Source organism: Chiloscyllium plagiosum, unplaced genomic scaffold (assembly GCF_037043375.1).
Source record: "Chiloscyllium plagiosum isolate Xiang-an unplaced genomic scaffold, Cpla_swu_hap1 HiC_scaffold_23, whole genome shotgun sequence".
NCBI lineage: Eukaryota > Metazoa > Chordata > Chondrichthyes > Orectolobiformes > Hemiscylliidae > Chiloscyllium > Chiloscyllium plagiosum.
The window spans coordinates 29881512-29891965 of record NW_028270161.1 but is presented as its reverse complement, the minus strand read 5'-3'; the positions used below and the strand labels follow the sequence as shown (position 1 = coordinate 29891965).

Below are 10454 nucleotides of genomic sequence, written 5' to 3'. Positions count from 1 at the left end.
TGCAGGTGATCAAAATTGTCAAAGCAGTGTGAGTAAAGTGAATAGCAAGTGAAAGGGTGACCTAGGTCTGCTTAATAAAGGCAGAAAGATAATTACAAAAAAATCAAGGGGCCAAATGGTTAATTCCTGTTCATGTTTGGCATATTCAAATCTTTGAGTTCTTGGTGAATGAATGTTTCTCCAATTTGCTTCTTTTCAATGGATTGCATGTTTTGAGTAAAGAGGAAATAGCAACCCTTTGCCTTTTCCAGTTACAGATTCACTTCTTTTCTTCCACCAGAAAGACAGCTCAACTGTGTATATCGATTTCTGGACTCACTGGTTTTAAAGCTGGGTATTTTATAAGAGGGTATCTTATATGTAACTCTCCTATCTCTAATATTTGACCATATCCACAAAGATGTAAATCAAACAGAATACACCGTTATGAGTCTCAATATCTTTTGAAAATGTCAATTTCATCTTACTGTTTTAACTGACCTCTCATTGGTTTCAGAAAACCATGTTAACTGTGGTCAGCTGATTGCTGAGACCATTTTAAGTCAGGGTTTTTGTTTTAAAACCATTTTACCTCATGAAGGTCCAAGTTATTAAAATCAGATGATGAAAATTGAAAACTAACAGTCCATGTTTTCCCACAACCATGATACAATAGACAATTGCTGGTGTACTTCAACACTGGTTCTAACACTGGGATAGCCACAACAACTTAGAGTCATAGAGATGTACCACATGGAAACAGACCCTTCGGTCCAACTCGTCCATGCAGACCAGATATCCCAGCCCAATCGAGTCCCACCTGCCAGCACCCAGCCCATATCCCTCCAAACCCTTCCTATTCATATAATCATCCAGATGCATTTTAAATATTGCAATTGTACTAGCCTCCACCACTTCCTCTGACAGCTCATTCCATACAGACACCACCCTCTGCATGAAAAAGTTGCCCCATAGGTCTCTTTTATATCTTTCCCCTCTCATCCTAAACCTATGCCCTCTAGTTCTGCACTCCCCCACCCCAGGGAAGAGACTTTGTCTTTTTATCCCATCCATGCCCCTCATGATTTTATAGACCTCTATATGGTCAGCCTCCGATGCTCCAGGGAAAACAGCCTTAGCTTATTCAACCTCTCCCTATAGCTCTCTATACAGTATAAAGAAATAAAAATATATTTGCATAAGTATCTATTTGTATGTAATTTTGTTAGTGTTTAGAAAGCTATAATCTTTTTGTGTAATAGACTATGTTTTTTTAAACATTATTTCTAATTGTCAAGTGATTGTTTGTACAATATTATATTATCTTTTGGCAGTCTAATTTGCTGTTTGAAAGTAGGCACAAATCATTCCTACCCCTTGCAATTACAAAATGTGAGCTAAGTCTTTCTTAAAATATGGAAATATGAGAAACATAATTTGTAAATAATGGAACTCATTCAATCAATCTTTAAAAATATACTTAGAGACTTGTTTATTGATGGGGAGTTCCTCAGTCTAGTGGCTATATTCAGTTTTTTATGTTATTTAATATCATTATGAAATGTTTCCTAATATTGGTTGTATATCAAAACAATGCAGCTCGAGACTGATTGTGAAGACAGCATTTTGAAGCTGTTTATTGCTAGGCAACAGAAATTGCAGCTACTGACGTTGAGTGTATGTGTTCACTAAGGATGATTGAACAACTAAGTTGCGTTGAACCAAATGCTGTTTCTAACATGAGGGAGCCCCCATATTTTATTGGTAGTGACGAGATACTGTTAGAAAACTCTGCTTATTGAATATTTACCTCAGGCAGTTGGATTTGTCATTTATTAAATAGCATGTGAAGAAGAAACCCTTAAAGTATTCAAAGGTTGAAAGCTTATGTATTGCAGACTGTTGCCTGGATTTTATAAAGTACCATATTCTGCAATTCTAGATCTTCAGGCAACTTGGCAGCTCTACTACAAAAGCCACCCAATTGAGTCTCAGGATCAATTTTCCCACTTAACACAATCAACCCAATCAAAAAAAATGTAGAAAGTGATAATGCAAATCCCAAAATTAATAGAGCTGGTTACTCCTTTTATACAATTGTCACTATTCATAGAGTTGTTACAAAGTAGAAAGCGACTCTTCAGCCCATCTTGCCAACAGCAGTTCTATTTTCTACTGCCATTTCCTGATATCTCTGCACATCATTTCTATCCAAATAATTATCCATTGCCCTCTTGAATGCCTCAACTGAACCTGGCCACACCACATTTCCAAGCAGAGCACTCCATGTATTTTTTTCTCACATGATATTTGCTTCGTTTTTCATCACTTGTCCTGTTAGGAAGATACATCAAAAGAGAAGGTGAAAAAGGTAAAGAAAGGTAAAACTCAAACTGAAAACAGATTTCATTCTTCCTTTCAAAAATTAAATAATTGCATATTTTTTTTCAACTGCACTGAAATACTTTAAGATCTTTGTCTGGTTCAGAACAATCCTATATATTTTCCTCATTATACAATAGTCGATTCACATGTTGCACACCTAATTTTGAATTATATTTACTCCTTTCAAATGTTCATTAGAGATCTATGGTGGGATGATCACTTCTGTCATCTTTCTTTTACATCTCAACAACTGACACAACACAGTCTGTATTTTCATTGGCACTCCTTACATGTGAATATCCTGCTGGATTCTTTGGATTACATGATGATGACGCAGACTGATCTGAAATCAGAAATGAGAATAGGCTGACAGTTTTCGTTTTTAACCAATAGCTAAATGATTCAAAATTGTGCTTAAAATCATTTAGTTCTCTAAGAGAAAAATACAAAAAAGTGTTCAGTAGCAATGAAGGAAGAATATATAGACAATGATATCTTTATCAGAATTACTGCATTATTATGATTTCTGGTTTAGAAGTTGTTAATAACTACAGCCCATGCTACAGTTTTTCAGTTTTATGAGTTGTCTCTTTCTGTTCCACATGTTCCGAAGTACAATTCCAGAAGGCAGTATAAATCTTAATGTGTGATTCAAACATTTCTTCTTACAACCTTGAGGATTATTAATATCCAATGAATATGATTGGTGAGCCAAGTGAGCTCCAACAGTCACCACAACAGCAAAGTAGGGTAATGTCTGTTCACTGTTTAGTCCTACCACTGTCAATCCTGTCTGCGTGACCGTGCTCAATCCAATTAGTCACTGTTTGCTCTGTTCTTGAAACTTTAACGTGCTTGATTTCACTCCAACTAGAACATAATCTGTTTTAGCTTGATGTGCATAAATAGTATCATATATCAACATCCACATGATACCAGAAATATAAAGTAGTAGGCAGACTGACCAATCACAGGAGCCCTTCACAGCAGAGTGTTCCCCAGTTGATTGCAAAACCTGGAATTAATTGAGGCCAATACATTAGTCTTTTCGTTAGTGAGTAAGTGACCACTAGTCCCGGTGATGCAGTTCCAAGCACAATGCTGTAATCACTTAAGCACAGGAGAACAGCAACTGCAAACTCAGCTGACTGCCTAAAAAGACGAGGGCCTGTAAATGATTGACATCTGGAGCAGCTTTAAGCCGATTTCCAGTTCTTTATCCCACATTACTGATTGTACATCCAGCTCCTTACATCAGAGATGCCCCTGTTCCAAAAAGTGCAAACATGGGCAGATCTGGAAGACAACCTGTTTCTGTTACTAAACTGATACTCCAGTATATGGTAAATATGACAACCAGGTTCCAAAGGCTTTGTAAATTTCATCAGTTTCACATGAGGCTGCAGGGTTAGGGCTGTCAATCCGACCAGGCCAGGTGCCGATAGGCTGCTGCTATGTCTGATGTCCAACCAAGTTTCATTCTGGGACCAACAGATTGTATTCCAAATGCAGCAATTTATTTACAGCAAACATACTGTGAGAAACAAAAACTCACTCACTTTAATAATTTCAGTCCGAGACCAAATATCTGAATCAGCCGTTTATTTGTACACTTGCAAGTGGGTGCCCTGTCCAATTGCCAGGTACGGCAATTAGAAATGCACACCGAATCCAACAAACTCTCAAAATTTATACAGTTTTTTCCCATATGTTTTCCTTATTCCATTGTTTGTTCCCTGCTTCGCTTACGTCACTCATTTCCTTAAGACTTATCCCACAACTTCTGTTTATCCTGTCTTGTCCGTGACAAACTCTTATCTCTGACTCCCATAAGGGTGTTTGACGTCAGTCTACCGTAGGTTATTGATTAGGCATATCTTTTCTTCTATCAGCATCTATTTCTATCCAGAGGCCACTTTGACCTCTTTAATTAGGGTTTGTTCCTGTGTCTCTGTGCAAGCGGGGAAAACATCTGTTTTCCTGTTTTCCCATACATCCACCATTGTTCTGTAATTACGTCTCATGCTAACATATCCTTTTTTTTTGCTGAATATATATTTTCTCATTCCTGTTCTGTATCAGAATTTATAGTTGCAGAAATAACATTAATTCACCTATATCCCACAATACAGATGTCCAAATTAGGAGCAGAAGTAGACCATTCAGTCCCTCAAAACTGTACCAATATTTAATAAAATCACTGCTAATCTGATTTAATTTTAACTCTACATTTCTTTATGCCCTTGATTTCCTTGTCAATCAACAGTGCATCTAATTCAATCTTAAAATGATTCAAGGAACTTATCTGCACTGTTCTCTGGGAAGAGACTTCCACAGAACATCAACTCTTTGACAGAATTTCTATGTTAATTGGGAGAACCCTGATTTTTACTTTCTCCCATGAGCTAAGACTCACTAGTGGTTTATTTTCTGCTGTTTCTCAGGATGGTTGTTGGCAGGAAACTACCAAAATTATTTTGCAGGACTTCAGATGTGGTCTTAATAATGTCTAATATAACTGCAATAAAGCATCTTAACTTCATATCTATTCCCTTCATATTAAATTATAAAGTTCCATTTACCTTCCAAATTACTTGCTGTACCTGCAAACTAACATTTTGTGACTCAAATAGCAGGCTTGTCCCTCTACATCACAGAGTTTTGAAATCCCTATAATATGCTAATTTTCTATTTTTCCAACCAACCAACCTGGGCAAGTCTGTATTTTCCCTCAATGTGCTCTATTTGCCAATAATTTTCCTGCATATACAACCTATCAACATCACAATTTAATTTTAATTTTGCTTTTTTTTCACATGGGAATTCATTTGACTTTTGGCTTAGAAGGTGCATTCTTAACATGTGCGTCTCTATACATATATATGCACACGTATGAACATCTGCCTGAGTTCTTCCCTTCATCCACTGGCTGTCTGAATAGAGCATAAAAGAAGAGAATGGTTGCCTAGAGGTAAAGGTGAGAAGCGAAGAAAATAAAAATCCAAGAAAATTAGGATTGTATTAAAATGGGAAAAATCAGATCTAAATTCTCAGGGTATGATACGACTCTGATGATCTGGGAGCAGAAACCGTACTACCAATGGAAGAATGAAGAGGATTTCTAGATACAGGTTACCTCTACTAATGAAGAAACAATAAATGGCCTTGGTGCTGTAGCCTCCTAAAATCAAGAGTGAAATATTTTGTGATAGATAGTTATGAAACTTTTAACATTCTATTATAAATTATGGATGAAATTTACAAAGAAGGGGTTCAGTTAACTGTTATGAAAAATTGGCAACTTTTGATAAATTTGAAAATATTTGGTGTTCCATCCAGGAATTATATTTAGAAAATGGCAAAATATAATTTGAGGATTCATGAATCAGGCAAAGTGCTTAAATTATTAGATTGTGCTAAAGTATCTCATATGGTCAGACTACTTGTTGTAATTGAAGCTGGTCCTAGGAAAGGGTGACTGCATTTAGGGAGTCATTGCCTGCAGTCTTACTGGGACAAAGAGAATATTCCATAGTACCACAAAGAATGGAGAAGGATAGCAGGTAAATAATTAGCTGAGCTGAAACGCAATGAATTTATGAAAGCAAAGGGGGAATTTTGCCAGTGAAATTTGAATGTCACTATTGAACTGGACTAGCCAATATGAATGCTGTGGCTACAAGAGCAGGTAGGAGACGAAGGCGTCTATGGTGAGTAACTTGTCTCCGAACTCCCCAAATTTCACCATCGATAAGCTGTAAGACAGAAGTGTAATGGAACACTCTTCACTTGCCTGAATGTGTGCAGCTCAAATGATAATCAATAAACTTGATACCTTCCAGACAAAGGACCCCACTTGGCTGCATTACAACCTTAAACACTCACCCCCTCCACCACTAGTAAGCAGTGCCAGCACAAGTGACCAAGACTTCTTCAACAGCACTTCCCAAACATGTGATCTTTATTGCCTAGAACAAAGGGAGCAGATCTATGGGACACCAGCATCTGCGTGTTCCCATTCAAGTCACTGACTGTCCTAACTTGAAAGTATCGCCATTCCTTCTCCATCACTGGATCAAAATCCTGGAGACCCCTTTCTAACAGCCTTGTGGTATATCCAACCAACTTCACATCTATGGACTGCAGTAGAAGATGTCTCACCACCAGTGTGTCAAGGACAATTAAGAGTGGCCAATAAATGTTGGTCTAGCCAATGGTACTAACAACCCCAGAATGAATAATAGTGGGTGGTGTGTTCTAATGCATTTGAAAACTTTATCCTTTCATTGTACCTTGGTACATGTCACAGTAATAAATCAAATGAAATCAAATCAAGCTGCTTATTGCCTTGGCAGCTTGTCAGATGTCAGAAGTAGCAAAATGACAAACAGGTTACATATAGCTGAGAGTGTGTTGCTGGGAAAGCACAGCAGGGCAGGCAACATCCGAGGAGCAGGAGAATCGATGTTTCAGGCATAAGCCCTTTATCAGGGCATTCCTGATGAAGGGATTATGCCCAAAATGTCGATTCTCCTGCTCCTCGGATGCTGCCTGACCTGCTTGCTTTCCTAGCAACACACTCTGAACTCTGATCTCCAGTATCCGCGGTCTTCACTTTCTCCCAGGTAACATTATAGTTACTTCCTTTTTCAAAAGAAAATCTTACAATTATGCATAGTGTTAAAAGCAGATAGAATTTCTAATACCTTTTTATGTATAGAATCCTGGAATCAAAATATAAGTGAAATATGAAAATAAAATAGAAGTTGAACATAAAGGCTAAATGTACTCAGTTTTTGTTTTTCTTTTGGAGGATTCTGGGTAATTCAAGATGGAGGACGGGAAAAATTTCTGGCTATTACAACTGCTCCTTCTTTGAGGCATTTTAAGTACTGGAGGTGATTTCCTTGAATTCCAGGAGCAGCAGTTACTGTTTTATATGCTGTTGCATTGTTTTGGAACTTTGAAAAAAAAGTCAAAGCAACAGCAGTTTTAAAAAGGGAGAGGTACAGACAAAGGAAGCACATGGTGAGGTCAGTGCAGGAGGGGGGGAGAGAGAGAGAGAGAGAGAAATTGACACCACAGCGATCCTGCACCGTTACTGCCCTTGCTGTTGAATTCATGTATTGCTGGACATCAGAGTGTGTCTGGGAAAATTAACAAACAGTGAACTTCACAACTGATATTGGAGGAACTGTTTGTGCGAAGTTCACAGCACAGAGTCAGATAAGTGAATAGTTTTACGTGTGGCCGACAAAGTCTGCAGTAGTGATTAGAGTGGATTCTTTCTTGATTATATGTTTTTTTGAGATATGCCATTTGATTAAACTTAAAATATAAGCCATTATTATTCATTTAACCTGGAGCAGTGTTTTGTAGAGGAATAAGACAGTGTTATTTTCTGGGTCTGTAGATTGTGAAGGAGCAAAAATCGCCTTTAGTAGAGTGATATGCTTTTCTTATCAGATGTGGGAGTTTAAGGAGAGTTCACGGGTTACTGTGGATTATACTTGCAATAAATACTGTTGCTTGCAAATACTATCAGATCGAATGGATCAGTTGGAGAGACAGTTAGAGGCAATAAGGAATTTGCAACAGCAATGCTATGTGATGGATGGCAGTTATAGGAAGGGGGTAAAGTCACAGATACAGTTACATAGATGGGTTAACTCCAGGGAACATAAGAGAGGTAGGCAGTAAGTGCAGGAGTCATCTGCGGCTATTCCCATTTCAAACAAGTATGCTGTCTTGGAAAATGTAGGGGGTGATCAATTCACAGGGGAACTTAGCACAAACAGCCAAGTTTCTGGTATTGAGAGTGGCTCTTATGTAAGAGGGGTACGTCGGGTTCCAAGAGATCAATTGTGTTAGGGGACTCTCTAGTCCGAGGTACATACAGAGGTTTCTGTGGCCAGCAGCGAAAAATCAGAATGGTGTGTTGCTTCCCTGGTGCCAGGATCAAGGATGTCTCAGAATGGGTGCAGAATGTTCTCACGGGGGAGAGGAGCCAGCAAGAGGTCAATATACACATTGGAACCAATGACATAGGAAGGGAAAAGGTTGAGATTCTGAAGGGAGATTACAGAGAGTTAGGCAGGAATTTAAAAAGGAGGTCCTTGAGAGTAGTAATATCTGGATTACTCCTGGTGCTATGAGCTAGTGAGGGCAAGAATAGAAGGATAGAGCAGATGAATGCATGGCTGAGGAGCTGGTGTATGGGAGAAGGATTCATATTTTTGGATCATTGGAATATCTTTTGGGGTAGAAGTGACCTGTATAAGAAGGACGAGTTGCACTTAAATTGGAAAGGGACTAATATACTGGCAGGGAAATTTGCTCGAGCTGCTCGGGAGGATTTAAACTAGTAAGGTGGGTGGGTGGGGGGGCGGGGTGATGGGACACAGGGAAATAGTGAGGAAAGAAATCAATCTGAGACTAGTACAGTTGAGAACAGAAGTGAGTCAAACAGTCAGAGCAGACAGCGACAAGGTAGGACTAATAAATTAAACTGCATTTATTTCAATGCAAGGGGCCTAACAGGGAAGGTATGGTTAGGAACATGGGACTGGGATATCATAGCAATTACAGAAACATGGCTCAGGGACAGACAGGACTGGCAGTTTAATGTTCCAGAATACAAATGCTACAGGAAGGTTAGAAAAGGAGGCAAGGGAGGAGGGGGAGTGGCATTTTTGATAAGGGATAGCATTACAGCTGTACTGAGGGAGGATATTCCCAGAAATACATCAGGGAAGTTATTTGGGTGGAACTGAGAAATAAGAAATAGATGATCACCTTATTGAGATTGTATTATAGACCCCTAATAGTCAGCGGGAAATTGAGAAACAAATTTGTAAGGAGACCTCAGTTATCTGTAAAAATAATAGGGTGGTTATGGTAGGGGATTTTAACTTTCGAAACATAGACTGGGATTGCCATAGTGTTAAGTGTGTACAAGAAAATTTTCTGATCCAGTATGTGTATGTACCTACTAGAGAAGGTGCAAAACTTGACCTACTCTTGGGAAATAAGGCAGGGCAGGTGACTGAGGTGTCAGTGGGGGAGCACTTTGGGGCCAGCAACCATAATTCTATTAGAATTAAAATAGTGATGGAAAAAGATAGACCAGATCTAAAAGTTGAAGTTCGAAATTGGAGAAAGGCCAATTTTGATGGTATTAGGCAAGAACCTTCAAAAGCTGATTGGGGGCAGATGTTCGCAGGTAAAGGGATGGCTGGAAAATGGGAAGCCTTCAGAAATGAGATAACGAGAATCCAGAGACAGTCTATTCCTGTCAGGGTGAAAGGAAAGGCTGGTAGGTGTAGGGAATGCTAGACGACTAAAGAAATTGAGAGTTTGGTTAAGAAAAAGAAGGAAGCATATGTAAGATATAGACAGTAGAGATCGAGTGAATCCTTAGAAGAGAATAAAGGCAGTAGGAGTATACATACTTAAGAGGGAAGTCAGGAGGGCAAAAAGGGAACATGAGATAGCTTTGGCAAATAGAACTAAGGAGAATCCATAGGGTATTTTTATAAATACATTAAGGAAAAAGGATAACTAGGGAGACAATGGGGCCCCTCAAAGATCAACAAGGCGGCTTTTGTGTGGAGCCACAGAAAATGGGGAGATACTAAACAAGTATTTTGCATCAATATTTACTGTGGAAAATATAGAATATAGAATTTATGGAATAGATGGTGACATCTTGAAAAATGTCCATATTACAGAGAAGGAAGTGCTGGATGTCTTGAAATGCATAAAATTGGATAAATCCCTTGGACCTGATCAGGTGTACCCTAGAACTCTGTGGGAAGTTAGGGAAATGATTGCTGGGATATTTGTAACATCAATAGTCACAGGTGAGGTGCTGGAAAACGAACATGGTGTCACTGTTTAAGAAAAGGGGGAAGGACAAGCCAGGGAACTATAGACCAGTGAGCCTGATGTCGGTGGTGGGCAAGTTATTGGAGGGAATCCTAAGGGACAGGATGTACATGTATTTGGAAAGGCAAGAACAGATTAGGGATAGTCAACATGGCTTTGTGTGTGGGAAATCATGTCTCACAAATTTGATTAAGTTTTTTGGA

The 10454-nt window shown here is 38.8% G+C and overlaps 1 pseudogene; it reads right to left on the bottom strand.

Annotated features, from left to right (window-relative positions):
- Positions 1 to 2924: 2924 nt before the first annotated feature.
- On the bottom strand, positions 2925 to 5226 carry LOC148145858 (4-hydroxybenzoate polyprenyltransferase, mitochondrial pseudogene; annotated as a pseudogene).
- Positions 5227 to 10454: the final 5228 nt, after the last annotated feature.